Raw genomic sequence first — 13,618 nt, 5'->3', positions numbered from 1 at the left:
GGGAGCCACGTGTCCCAGCCAGGAGACCGTGTGAGGGCACGGAGAGAAAATTGGGGGGGCGAGGCCCGAAATTGTAAGGACACCAACACAGGCGACGGGAATCTGGGTTGTTAGAACCAATAGTTTAAGCGAGAGGCGCTTGTTGAAAGCCCCGGGGTAGTTTAACAGTTAAATGGTTAGGGTAGATTAGGAGATGTACCCCTCCGCACCATCCATCCCCTCGCTCTCGTTGTGGGCCGCTGGACCCACTTTGGGTTAGATCGCCGAACTCTGGGGAGGCCATTCTGAGGCTTCGTTGGGCCTCGACACAGGACGTTAGCTCTCCCTTATTCCCCTCCGGGAAGGGAACGTAGGGGTTGGGAGTAGGCTAGGTGACAGGATAGGTTAGCCGAACAAGGACGATAAAGGGGGTTAGGGGACGATTTATAGAGGGGAAGTAAAAATAAAAACAACAAAAAAATAAGTTGGGGCTAAATTGGGGTTTGACAAATTAAGGGAGTGGGTATGTACAGTGACAGGCAAAGGCGATAGGTGGGAGGGAGACAGGTAGGTAGGTCCGAGCCCGCCTTCCAAGTGGCCAGCACCACCGCACTCCCTCCACCAACCTCCACTGAACGGCAAAGGCTGGCCAACTTCATCGGCTGGCCGTGTTTTTCTTCGAGGCAGAGGCTGGCCAGCTTCATCTGCAGCTGCTGTGCTGCAAGGCCTGTGCCGGCTGGATCGTCTGCCGGCTGGCTGTTTTTCTGCAAGGCCTGTGCCGGCCAGTTCATCTGCTGGCTGTTTTTCTTCAAGGCCTGTGCCGGCCAGTTCATCTGCCGGCTGTGTTTGCCTGCAGCGGCCTTCTTCTGCGGGCTGTGTTTGCCTGCTGCCTTTGCCATGCCATGCCCACTGCCCACGTTCACCAGCCCCGTTCAATTTTTGCTTTGCCCCCCCCCCTGTTCGTTTCCATGTGCGCCAGGATCTGAAAGCAACAGTTTGCAAGCTGCAAGAACTGCCCTGTTGGCAGCTACAACACGGGCCTGCAGTGGCGGCCCGTGCACCGTGTTTGTGTTCATGCATCCATTCGTTGTGCTCATTGCGTGTGCCACTTGAGCTGGCACGGAGACTGCGTTTGTGCAGCCCATGCACCGTTGTGGTTCGCTGCGTTCAGTTCAAAAGGGAAGGCCTTGGACTGCGTGTGAGCAGCCAGCCACGTTCCCTGTCACCTGCATTGTTTGAGCCAGAGACTGCATGTGGGCAGCCTGGCTCCCTGCTAACTGCTTTTCTTTTGCAGAGTTCAGTGAGCCTGGGCCATGGTTTAGTGTAAAATTTGTAAGTTAAGGTTAAGATGTACTGTAAATATGAGTGCGCCCCCGGCATGTCTGTCTAGCGCCGGCAATTTTATTTAAGTCGTCCGTGTGAGTGAGTTTGTTTAGGTAGTTACGCAGCCCTCAGGTTATTTATTTTGGGGACACGAATACCATGAATGTCGCACTCAGGGATCCGTAGGTAAAATGTACTAGGGGAAAACTACACATGATGGCACACGAAAATTTGACGACTCGGGACGAGTCTGTAAAAAGGGGAGGGGGTAGTGTTGTGGTTACCAAATTCGCAAACCACCATTCAGGTCCCTTAGGTGAGGTATCTCGGCAAGTATATGTGTAGTTAGGCCCAAACCCGTTGTCTAGTGGGAATACATGTCATTTATGCGTGCTGCGACTCTTCAGGATAGCCGTTTTTCTTTTACTATCTTTATTTTGGACCAACCGCCATGATTACCACCACAACCACAACATCAACCACCAACCACAACGCCGCTTCACCACAACCGCCACGACCTTCCCGTCACACCTCGCAACTGTAGCATCGCCACCGTTCTTGCCCCGCTGTGGGTACCGGTGTTGGACTCATGCAGAGCGCGCGTCGAACAGCGTGTACAAAATCACGGATTTTGTGCTTCAAAATCGGATCAAAAACGACACACGCCCACTTTTTGCCGTCCAATCGGTGAGCGAGGGGCGATTTGGCCCCGCCTCCAGGACGATCGATATATGCAAATTTGTGGATCAAAAAGCCTTCACGCCCACTTTTTCTCGGGCCAATGGGGAGCGGGGTGAAAGGTCAAAGGGAGGGGGTCAAAGGCAAAGCTACGGGGGGATAAAAGGACCGTGTTCGTCAGTCAGAGCCGTGTGGAAGTCTGGAGCCCGAAGCCTGCAGTAGCTGGAGAAGCGGAAGAGAGTCGAACGAGGAGAGTCCAACGAGGAGAGTCCAAAGAAGAGTCCAGAGTCGGAGAGTCCAGAGGCGGAGAGGCGGCAGCGGCGAAGGCAGACGAGGGGGTGCTCGCGTCGGTGCCGGGAGCTGCACGCCCGAGGGAGGCCGGCAGCGCGACCTGGCCGAGGTGGAGACGCACACCAGGGATAATAAAGATCCTCTATACCCCGAGCATCAGCAACCCCCTCCTGTTTCCCCCCGCGCTGAGATAGTGCGACCAAGGGGGCCCCTTTCCCACCCCCTGCCAGACACTGTCCGCGAGGCCCGCGGAGTGAGGCGCCATCGCCGCTCCGCGTCTCATCACCAGACGGGTAGGCGCGACCCGGTCTCGGCCTCAGGCCCGCCTCATTCTTGGGGGTATTCTTTCCTTGGTTTTGGGTATGTGTTGTCGGCGCCGTCTGTGAGGTAGAATTGTATAAGTGTTGCCGTGTGCTCGGTAGTCGGTATTAGCTCTGCATTGTCTTCGCTTTTATATTTGTTTTTGTGTAAATGGAATTGTTTTCTTTTTTTTGTGTGCTTTTGGTGGAATTGAATATGTGTGCTTCCCGTGTGCCGCGAATAAATGTGCTTTATTATTGAACTGTTCTCCCGCTTCGCTTCGTCTTTTTCTCCCATTGAATCCTCATCTTGCTTCACGTAAAGGGTTGGTAGTGGGCTGAATACGCCCGATAATTAATCGAACCGTCGAGGTCGACGATAACACCGCTCGGTTATTCTGATAGTACGGAACGGGTCGCTTAAGTGGCCCGTGTCCGAAGTCGACCTGCGGCGAGGTGCGATCGCCCGGTCTACCCTCCGCGTGGGTACTTAGGTAGGTCGAATTTGGCGAGCAACCCTATCCCACGCGGGGGCTGATTGGCTCGATCGCGGTGAGACCGAAAGGTCCACCCGTGACTGGTTCCCGGCGTTAGTCCGAGAGGGTCACGACTGGATTGTCCGTCCGGTGGGCGACGTGCCGCGATTCGAATTACGTGGCCGTTCGCACGCCGGCGGGCGCGAATCCGCAACAATATGTTCTACAACATAAGAATGAGGTATTTTCAATAAAAGATTGGCATTATGCTGATGTTGATAAACCGACAACTTTAGATTTAATGAGAATGTTAAATAATGAAAAAATTATAAAGTTAAGAAAAGGTAAGGCTGTTTTAGAAATTCAAAAGAAATTTTATTGGTTTCCTGTTGTAAAAAAAATTATTTTGGATACAGGAATAACAAGAAATCCTGATGTATATATATATATATATATATATATATATATATATATATATATATATATATATATATATATATATATGATATTCTATGGGGTGTAAGCGATTCAAGGATAATAAGGGATGAGGAAGGAGTTGAAGAAGAGAGGGAAGAGGAGGAAAAGGAGAAGAGAGAGAAGGAGGAGAGGGAGAAGAAAGAGAAGGAGGAAAATGAGAATAGAGAGAAGGAGGAGAGGGAGAAGAAAGAGAAGCAGTAAAAAGAGAAGAGAGAGAAGGAGGAGAGGTAAAAAAAAGAGAAGGAGGAAAAGGAGAAGAGAGAGAAGGAGGAGAGGGAGAAAAAAAGAGAAGGAGTAAAAAGAGAAGAGAGAGAAGGAGGAGAGGGAGAAAAAAGAGAAGGAGTAAAAGGAGAAGAGAGAGAAGGAGGAGAGGGAGAAAAAAGAGAAGGTGGAAAAGGAGAAGAAGAGAGAAGAAGAGAGAAGAAGAGAGAAGAAGAGAGAGGAAGAGAAAGGAAGAGAGAGAAGAGAGAGGAAGAGAGAGCAAGAGAGAAGAAGAGAGAGGAAGAGAGAGCAAGAGAGAGGAAGAGAGAGGAAGAGAGAGGAAGAGAGAAGAAGAGAGAGGAAGAGAGAGCAAGAGAGAGGAAGAGAGAGGAAGAGAGAGGAAGAGCGAGAGAGAGATCGAGAGCAAGAGAGAGCGAGAGAGAGAGCGAGAGAGAGAGAGAGAGAGAGAGAGAGCGAGAGAGAGAGAGGGAGAGAAAGAGAGAGAGAGAGAGAGAGAGAGAGAGAGAGAGAGAGAGAGAGAGAGAGAGAGAGAGAGAGAGAGAGAGAGAGAGAGAGAGAGAGAGAGAGAGAGAGAGAGAGAGAGAGAGAGAGAGAGAGAGAGAGAGAAAAGAGCGAGACAAAATAAATATTAAAATATGGAAACCAGTGAGATTAAAAAAAGATTGGTGGTATTACAGAAAATAACTCAACCCACCGAGGAGGAAAACAAAGAATTGACAAGTCTCTTTGAAATATTTTCGACAAGACTATTGACATCGACAAGCTATTCATTTTAATTCAAGTTTTTAATTTTTTTTCTTAAATAAATGGAGGAGAGAGTGAAGGCATTTCTAAGGATTCTTTATGTTTTAAAAATTAAGATTCAAATGTGCATGTTGGAAACTAAAAAGGTTTTTGCACTCTGCAGGAATTTTTCACATAAATAAATGAGTTATTGTCTCAAATGTAAAAAGAAAACTAATACTAAAAATATTTCATATATTAAAAGTAAAAATAACAGGGTTATACAAAAAAGTATATGTTCGGTGTGTGGTTCAAAAAAAAATCAATTTATCTCCAAACACAAACGAGGAGGAGATATACAAAAGTTTTTATCAGGAAGTAAATTTACAACTACTGGAATACCAGGGGAATTACATCTTCCAGGGTATTCTTTCTGTGGTCCAGGCACAAACTTGGATAAAAGATTAGATGAGGCAGACAATCCTAAATCCTGGAGTAAACCCATCAATAGAGTTGATGAAGTGTGCATGAGACACGATATTGATTAATTATGGGAATACCACAACATTGGAAGAAAAGCATGAAGCCGATGGAGAAATGTTGTATAATTTGTCTCTGATACAAAATCCAACCTTGAGAGAAAAAGTTGATCAGTTCATTGTGAAGAAGATGATCAGTGCTAAATTGAAACTTGGAAATTCAAAAAAACTTATAGGCTCTAATGATGTCATTAAGACTGAAGAGCAATTAGCTGATGAATTACATAAACCAATATTCACAAAGTTTCAGAGAAGGAAAGTTTATTCCAAGGAAGTTGATTATATCTGGTCTGCTGATTTGATTGACCTCAATAATGATAAGGGGTACAAGTATGCTTTAACCGTTATTGATTTGAGGAGTAGATACGCATGGGTTGTACCATTAAAAAACAAAACAGGTAATACTCTTATGTTAGCCTTTCAACAGATATTTAATAAAAGTAAGAGAAAACCTAAAAAATTGTGGACTGATGAGGGTAGAGAGTTTTATAACGAGACATTTATGAATTTTCTAAAAAATAACAGTATTACATTATACAGTACCTTTAATGAAGGGAAGGCAGTTGTTGTTGAACGTTTTAATCGTACCTTAAAAGAGAGACTATATAAAAAATTCACACAACTCGGTTCACAACAATGGTCATCTTTTATTCAGGATATTGTGGATAAGTATAATGACACGATTCACACGTCAACAAATATGAAACCATCAGAAACATTTACAACATTAAAATATGAAAAAGAGATTAATGTCAGAAAACCTAAGTTCAAAGTTGGTGATATCGTAAGAATATATAGGTGGAAATCTCATTTTGAAAAGGGTTTTACTAAACGATGGACGAAAGAACTTTTTAAAATTGTTGATGGAATAGATGCGGTTCCTTGGACTTATAAGATATATGATTTGGAAGGGGAAGAGATTTTAGGTTCATTTTATTCACAGGAATTACAAAAGACAAAGATAAATTGAAATTTTTTGACTCTGCCCCTTTTTGACTCCACCCACACAAAACCCACCCACATAAACCCCACCCCACACAAACCCCACACAAACCCCACCACACACAAACCCCTCACAAGCTCCACACAAAAACTCCACCCCACACAAGCTCCACACACACACAACCCCACACAAGCTCCACCCATATTCATCATATTCACATAATTAGTGATTAGTTAATTAGTTCCACACACACAACATGTTTATTTAATTAAAAAATTATCCACCCATCCACACAAGCTCCACTCATCCACCCATCCACCCATCTCTCCACCCATCCATTTATCCACACAAACCTCATCCACATAAGCCTCATCCACATTCACCCCTCCCACATCAACCCTGCCCACACAAGCCCCATCCACATTCACCCCTCCCACATAAACCCTGCCCACACAAGCCCCACCCACATAAGCCCCACCGAAGCCCACCCACATAAACCCCACCGAAGCCCCACCCACATAAACGCCCTCCCACAAGCCCCGCCCACACAAGCCCCGCCCACACACGCCCCGCCCACATAAACCCCACCCACACAAGCCCCACCCCCTCATCCCCCCTGTGCGCCCCCACCTTTGACCCACCACCTCCCTCATCCCACCCCCACCCTTCCCCACACACACACATGGGGAGGGGAGGGGTGGGATGAGGGGGTGATGGGTCATTGGGGGAGTGCACCTACCCCCCCCTCACCCCCTCCCTCCCTCTCCTTCATGTCTTGATCCTTTTTTTGAAATTCAAAATCAAGTAATTGTAAACAAAACAAATATAATTAATCAAAATTGAAAATATTAAATATTCATTTGCGAGAATGTATAATCTTTCCCAGCAATCTTCTTCAGATGTCTTGTGATTTCGAAACTCAGACACCATATTCTGTTTTGAAACAAAAAGTGGATAATAATTAGGTTTTATAAAGATAATTACATGGTAATATGAGTAAGCCTGGTGTTGGTTTTAAGTTCAAGCCTCGTTGACCACTGAATTAACACACCAGGAGGCCGACTCAGCCTGTCATCCTTCCAAGGCTAATAAAATGAATTCCAGTGTACTGGTAAAACCGCGTCCAAACTAATGATGCAACCAACATAAGGCGACATTCCAAAGAGAGAGTGATATTAATAAACAAATAACTAAATAATAATTCAGAAACATTTACCTCCAGAAAATCATGTGTTGTATCAGATTGCTTCAACAGCTGATGTTGTGTGATCGAGCTGAAAATAAAATAAAATAATGAGTCAAGGGTATAGATGGAGAGACAGACAGAGAGAGGTAGGTAGAAAGACAGACAGAGAGAGATACAAAGAGACAGACAGGGAGAGATAGAGAGAGACAAACAGACAGGGAAAGACACACACACACACACACACACACACATATATATATATATATATATATATATATATATATATATATATATATATATATATATATATAAATATATATATATATATACACACACACATACACACAAATACACACAGACACACACACACATATATATATATATATATATATATATATATATATATATATATATATATATATATATATATATATATATATATATATATATATATATATATACACACACACATACACACATTACACACAGACACACACATATATATATATATATATATATATATATATATATATATATATATATATATATATATATATATATATATATATATTTATATATATATATATATATATATATATATATACACACACACACACATACATATACACGCACACGCACATACATATATATATATATATATATATATATAGATATATATATATATATATATATATATATATATATATATATATACACACATACACACACACACACACATACACACACATATATACACACACACACACACACACACACACACACACACACACACACACACACACACGTGTCTCACCATTGGTTTAATTCATTCGAGATCAGAGGCCATGATAAGACTTCGTACCAGTCATTATAAATGTTTTTCAATTCTCTTCTAAAATCATTGACCTCTTCAATAAGAGCATTCATTTTATGCACCTCATCGTGATATGTAAACTCCACTTCTTCCAAGGACCTGCCAGGAAAAAATATATATTTTCGCATTATCACGATTTAATTTATAATCAATTGCTTCATCGTTCAAAGAGGAAACCATACACAAACTTACCAACTTTGTAGTGAGCTGTTATCTTCATCGGAAGAGAGCGAGTCCATGTCTCAGTTTTTTTTTACCATTGGTACAAGATGGCAAAAAGATCAGAGGCCGTGATAAGACGTCGTGTCAGTCATTAAAAATGTTTTTCAATTCTCTTCTAAGATGATTGACCTCTTCAATAAGAGCATTAATTTCATGCACCTCGTCGTGATATGTAAACTGCTCTTCTTCCAAGGACCTGCCAAGAAAAAAAAAATATATATCAGAATTATCACGATTTAATTTGTAATCAATTGCTTCATCGTTCAAAGAGGAACCTATACACAGACTTACCAACTTTGTGTTGAGCTGTTTTGTTCGCGGAAGAAAGATCGCTCATGTCTCAGTTGTAAAAATGAAAATCCCGTCTGGCAGAAACTTTGTCTGGCGAATCACTTATAAGGCAACGATGAGGAGATTGCTTAATCATTGGGTGTGGCTACAGGAAATGACGCTTCGGGCGAGACAGCTTGGAAAATAACTGGGCGATATATTCTCAAATTGTATGAATCATTTTTAAAACGTACTTAAAATACCCTAAAATGGTTTTGTTTAAACATGTTTTAAAGCCTGTTCGTGTTCTGAGATAAAATAGAAACACGAGGCCTTGTCTCAGAGAATAGTTCCTATTTTTTCACAGCATGACTGTCCAAAAACACTTCCTCATTCACACAGCACGACTGTGTCAAAAAAAAAACACTTCCTCATTTTCATGACACGAACTGAAAACATTTGAAACAAAACTTTTTTTATGGCGTGGTTTATGCACAAAAATGATTTGCAACTCGGGCGGTGGCCAGATGAGATCATTAAGAGAAGTTTATCATTTTGTAATAGCACAAAAGGGGTATCTTAAAAAATATAAAGATTCAAATGTTTTGTTTTTCAATATTTTAGATGGGGATTATTGTGCAAAGAAAATTAAACTATTGAAGGAATTTGAGAATGAACAAATCTTTATAGGTTCAATGAGTGAGCTAAACAATATGCATCGGTTATTTGATAAAGAGTGTCCCGAGGCTTAGACGTTTTAGATATTTCTTTCGAATCACCTTTAACAAATCACATTACCACTTTAGTACTTGAACAAATCTTTATCTTATTGCATGGATTATTTGAAAAAAAAAAAGTGTCCCCAGGTTAAAAGGGGAGATAAATAAATATACGTTGGGATAAAAAGGGGGTTTATTTTTGGGGAAAAAAATATGAATCGCTGAAAATCCCCCATTCATTTACATGGGGAAAAGTGAGCCAGAACCAGTATATTCACCCTACTGTGGCCATCAAAGATGTATGTATATCAATGTATGTATATACATTGTAGATGTAGATGTATGTATATGTATGTATCAAAGATATATGTATGTATATATATATATATATATATATATATATATATATATATATATATATATATATATATATATATATATATATATGTATTGTGCACACTTGCTGCTTTGAGGTCTACATTACAACATAAAACTCTTCGTTTCCACTCACATATTTGTTTCAGAGACATGTTGACAAGTTTATTGCTTTTATTGCATCGTAATCTGCATAATCTGTATTGTTGCAAAAAGGCTGATTTGAACCGTGAATAGATTGTTGACGCGTATACAAATGCAAACATCTTATAACTCTGTTTTTATACTTGTATTCATGTTTATGATTGCACAGTTGCACTCCTTTCACTTTATACCGTGTTTTATCCACCTAATATCGATGTGTAATTTTCGTTGATTTCATTGTTTAGGGAGGGTGGGGGAATCTGTAATCTATCGTTTGAATTTTTATTTTGTCCTTTGCGAGCAATTTCAACCTTTACTTTTCTTGTTCTCTGCACTGAAGATTGTAATTACACTTTGTTAAGAGTATATAACTGGACTTTTCTTTGACTAAAGTTTTGAGCCCCTCCCTCCCCCCCCCCCAAAAAGTTAAGAAATCACTCTATTTTTTCTTGATGTAAACTATATTTAATGTGTGAAAGCTTTGTCGATGCAGCAACATTGTGATTATTTTTTACGATTATGATTGTGCTTAGTTTTTGAAAATATAATGATAACTAGAACGGCACTCGGTAGAGCGCATACCTCCGCCAGGCTGAACGATTTATGTTTTGTATCCCACTGACAAGCCAGATCTGGATCCGCACCTGAACCAAAATCAAATTGTCTTGTTCTTGTCACCCGTCCAACTCGTCCACAACTTTTTCAAATATCATGCGATTTAACTTTTTTTGCGAGCCCCATCTCTCAATTGTGAAGAATCGTTGAAAAAATAAATAAATAAATTCTCGTATTCGGATCCGGATCCAGATCTTCACCAAAATCAAACCAATTCTTCCTTGTCACACACCCAACCTGTCAACCAAGTTTCGTCTGAATCCGAACATAACGTTTTGAGATATTCTGCTCACAGTCAGACTAACAGGGATGAATACATTCCCTCCATCCACCTTTGGTGAAGGTAATAATTAATAACAAAACCCAACTCCACAAGAACGTGTGAATAATTGGGGCCATTGTAGATGAAGAGAAGAATTAATCCTTTGAGTCGTGAGCCCCTTGGACTTTCAGCTCCCCCACCCTGGGCTCCTTGGAAAAAAATCCGACCGCTCGGATATATGGAGTTTTGAATCGTGGTTGTTAAAACGGGCACTCGGGTTCAAAGTGTTAAATATTGTTGCGGATTCGCGCCCGCCGGCGTGCTGACGGCCACGTAACTCGAATCGCGGCACGTCGCCCACCGGACGGACAATCCAGTCGTGACCCTCTCGGACTAACGCCGGGAACCAGTCACGGGTGGACCTTTCGGTCTCACCGCGATCGAGCCAATCAGCCCCCGCGTGGGATAGGGTTGCTCACCAAATTCGACCTACCTAAGTACCCACGCGGAGGGTAGACCGGGCGATCGCACCTCGCCGCAGGTCGACTTCGGACACGGGCCACTTAAGCGACCCGTTCCGTACTATCAGAATAACCGAGCGGTGTTATCGTCGACCTCGACGGTTCGATTAATTATCGGGCGTATTCAGCTCACTACCAACCCTTTACGTGAAGCAAGATGGGGATTCAATAGAGGAAAAGACGAAGCGAAGCGGGAGAACAGTTCAATAATAAAGCACATTTATTCGCGGCACACGGGAAGCACACATATACAATTCCACCAAATGCACACAGAAAAGACACAATGCAATTTACACAAAAAGCAAATGTAAAAGCGAAAACACAATGCAGAGCTAATACCGACTACCGAGCACACGGCAACACTTATACAATTCTACTTCACAGACGGCGCCGACAACACATACCCAAAACCAAGGAAAAGAAATACTCTCAAGGATGAGGCGGGCCTGAGGCCGAGACCGGGTCGCGCCTACCCGTCTGGTGATGAGACGCGGAGCGGCGATGGTGCCTCAACTCCGCGGGCCTCGCGGACAGTCTCTGGTAGGGGGTGGGAAAGGGGCCCCCTTGGTCGCACTATCTCAGTGCGGGGGGAAACAGGAGGGGGTTGCTGATGCTCGGGGTATAGAGGATCTTTATTATCCCGCGACGAGCGTCTCCACCTCGGCCAGGTCGCGCTGTCGGCCTCCCTCGGGTGCAGCTCCCTGCACGACGCGAGCACCCCCTCGTCTGGTGTCGCCGCCTTTCCACAGCTCCGTCCCCTCCGTTCCGACTCCAACGCACACGACGAGCAGCTCCACCGCCCGCGAAGTCTTGACTCTCTGCTTCCGACTCTCCTACTCTCCGCCTCTGGACTCTCCCGACTCTCCTCTTCTCTGGACTCTCCTCCTCTCTCTGACTGACGAACACGGTCCTTTTATCCCCCCGTAGCTTCGCCTTTGACCCCCTCCCTTTGACCTTTCACCTCGCTCCCCATTGGCCCGAGAAAAAGTGGGCGTGAAGGCTTTTTGATCCATAAATTTGCATATATCGATCGTCCTGGAGGCGGGGCCAAATCACCCCTCGCTCACCGATTGGACGGCAAAAAGTGGGCGTGTGTCGTTTTTGATCCGTTTTTGAAGCACAAAATCCGTGATTTTGTACACGCTGTTCGCCGCGCGCCCTGCACGAGTCCAACACCGGTACCCACAGTGGGGCAAGAACGGTGGCGATGCTACGGTTGCGAGGTGTGACGTGAAGGTCGTGGCGGTTGTGGTGAAGCGGCGTTGTGGTTGGTGGTTGATGTTGTGATTGTGGTGGTAATCATGGCGGTTGGTCCAAATTAAAGATAGTAAAAGAAAAACGGCTATCCTGAAGAGTCGCAGCACGCATAAATGACATGTATTCCCACTAGACAACGGGTTTGGGCCTAACTACACATGTACTTACCGAGATACCTCACCTAAGGGACCTGAATGGTGGTTTGCGAATTTGGTAACCACAACACTACCCCCTCCCCTTTTTACAGACTCGTCCCGAGTCGTCAAATTTTCGTGTGCCATCATGTGTAGTTTTCCCCTAGTACATTTTACCTACGGATCCCTGAGTGCGACATTCATGGTATTCGTGTCCCCAAAATAAATAACCTGAGGGCTGCGTAACTATCTAAACAAACTCACTCACACGGACGACTTAAATAAAATTGCCGGCGCTAAGACAAACATGCCGGGGGCGCACTCATATGTACAGTACATCTTAACCTTAACTTACAAATTTTACACTAAACCATGGCCCAGGATCATTGAACTCTGCAAAAAGAAAGCAGTTAGCAGGGAGCCAGGCTGCCCACATGCAGTCTCTGGCTCAAACAATGGAGGTGACAGGGAACGTGGCTGGCTGCTCACACGCAGTCCAAGGCCTTCCCTTTTGAACTGAACGCAGTGAACCACAACGGTGCATGGGCTGCACAACGCAGTCTCCGTGCCAGCTCAAGCGGCACACGCAATGAGCACAACGAATGGATGCATGAATGGATGGACGCAAACACGGTGCACGGGCCGCCACTGCAGGCCCGTGTTGTAGCTGCCAACAGGGCAGTTCTCGCAGCTTGCAAACTGTTGCCTTGATCCTGGCGCACATGGAAATGAACAGGGGGGGCAAAGCAAAAATTGAACGGGGCTGGTGAACATGGGCAGTGGGCATGGCATGGCAAAGGCAGCAGGCAAACTCAGCCCGCAGAATAAGGCCGCTGCAGGCAAACACAGCCCGCAGATGAACTGGCCGGCACAGGCCTTGAAGTACCACAGCTGCAGATGATCCGGCCGGCACAGGCCTTGCAGCAACACAACAGCTGCCGACGATCCAGCCGGCACAGGCCTTGAAGCAAAACACGGCCAGCCGATGGCACAGGCCTTGCAGCAAAACAACAGCTGCCGATGAAGTTGGCCGGCACAGGCCTTGAAGAAAAACAGCCAGCCGATGAAGCTGGCCAGCCTTTGCCGTTC

The 13,618-nt window shown here is 44.2% G+C and overlaps 1 protein-coding gene and 1 long non-coding RNA gene across 5 annotated transcripts in view; one reads left to right on the top strand and one right to left on the bottom strand.

Moving 5' to 3' along the window:
* LOC147020597 (uncharacterized) overlaps positions 1-13,618 on the top strand; it is a 655,359-nt gene that overhangs the window by 178,681 nt on the left and 463,060 nt on the right. The window lies entirely within an intron of this gene.
* On the bottom strand, positions 6,713-8,671 carry LOC147020598 (uncharacterized). Of its 2 annotated transcripts, XR_015062099.1 has the most exons (4): positions 8,203-8,671; positions 7,951-8,109; positions 7,167-7,224; positions 6,713-6,883 (listed from the first exon to the last, which is right to left on the bottom strand). It is a non-coding gene; the product is annotated as an uncharacterized LOC147020598 (long non-coding RNA). The 2 variants fall into 2 exon arrangements; XR_015062098.1 differs by having other exon boundaries at positions 7,951-8,649.

The sequence above is a fragment of the Eptatretus burgeri genome, chromosome 9 (assembly GCF_056783735.1).
Source record: "Eptatretus burgeri isolate ZD-2024b chromosome 9, Ebu_testis_v1, whole genome shotgun sequence".
Lineage (NCBI taxonomy): Eukaryota > Metazoa > Chordata > Myxini > Myxiniformes > Myxinidae > Eptatretus > Eptatretus burgeri.
This window is presented reverse-complemented; position numbering and strand designations above follow the sequence as displayed.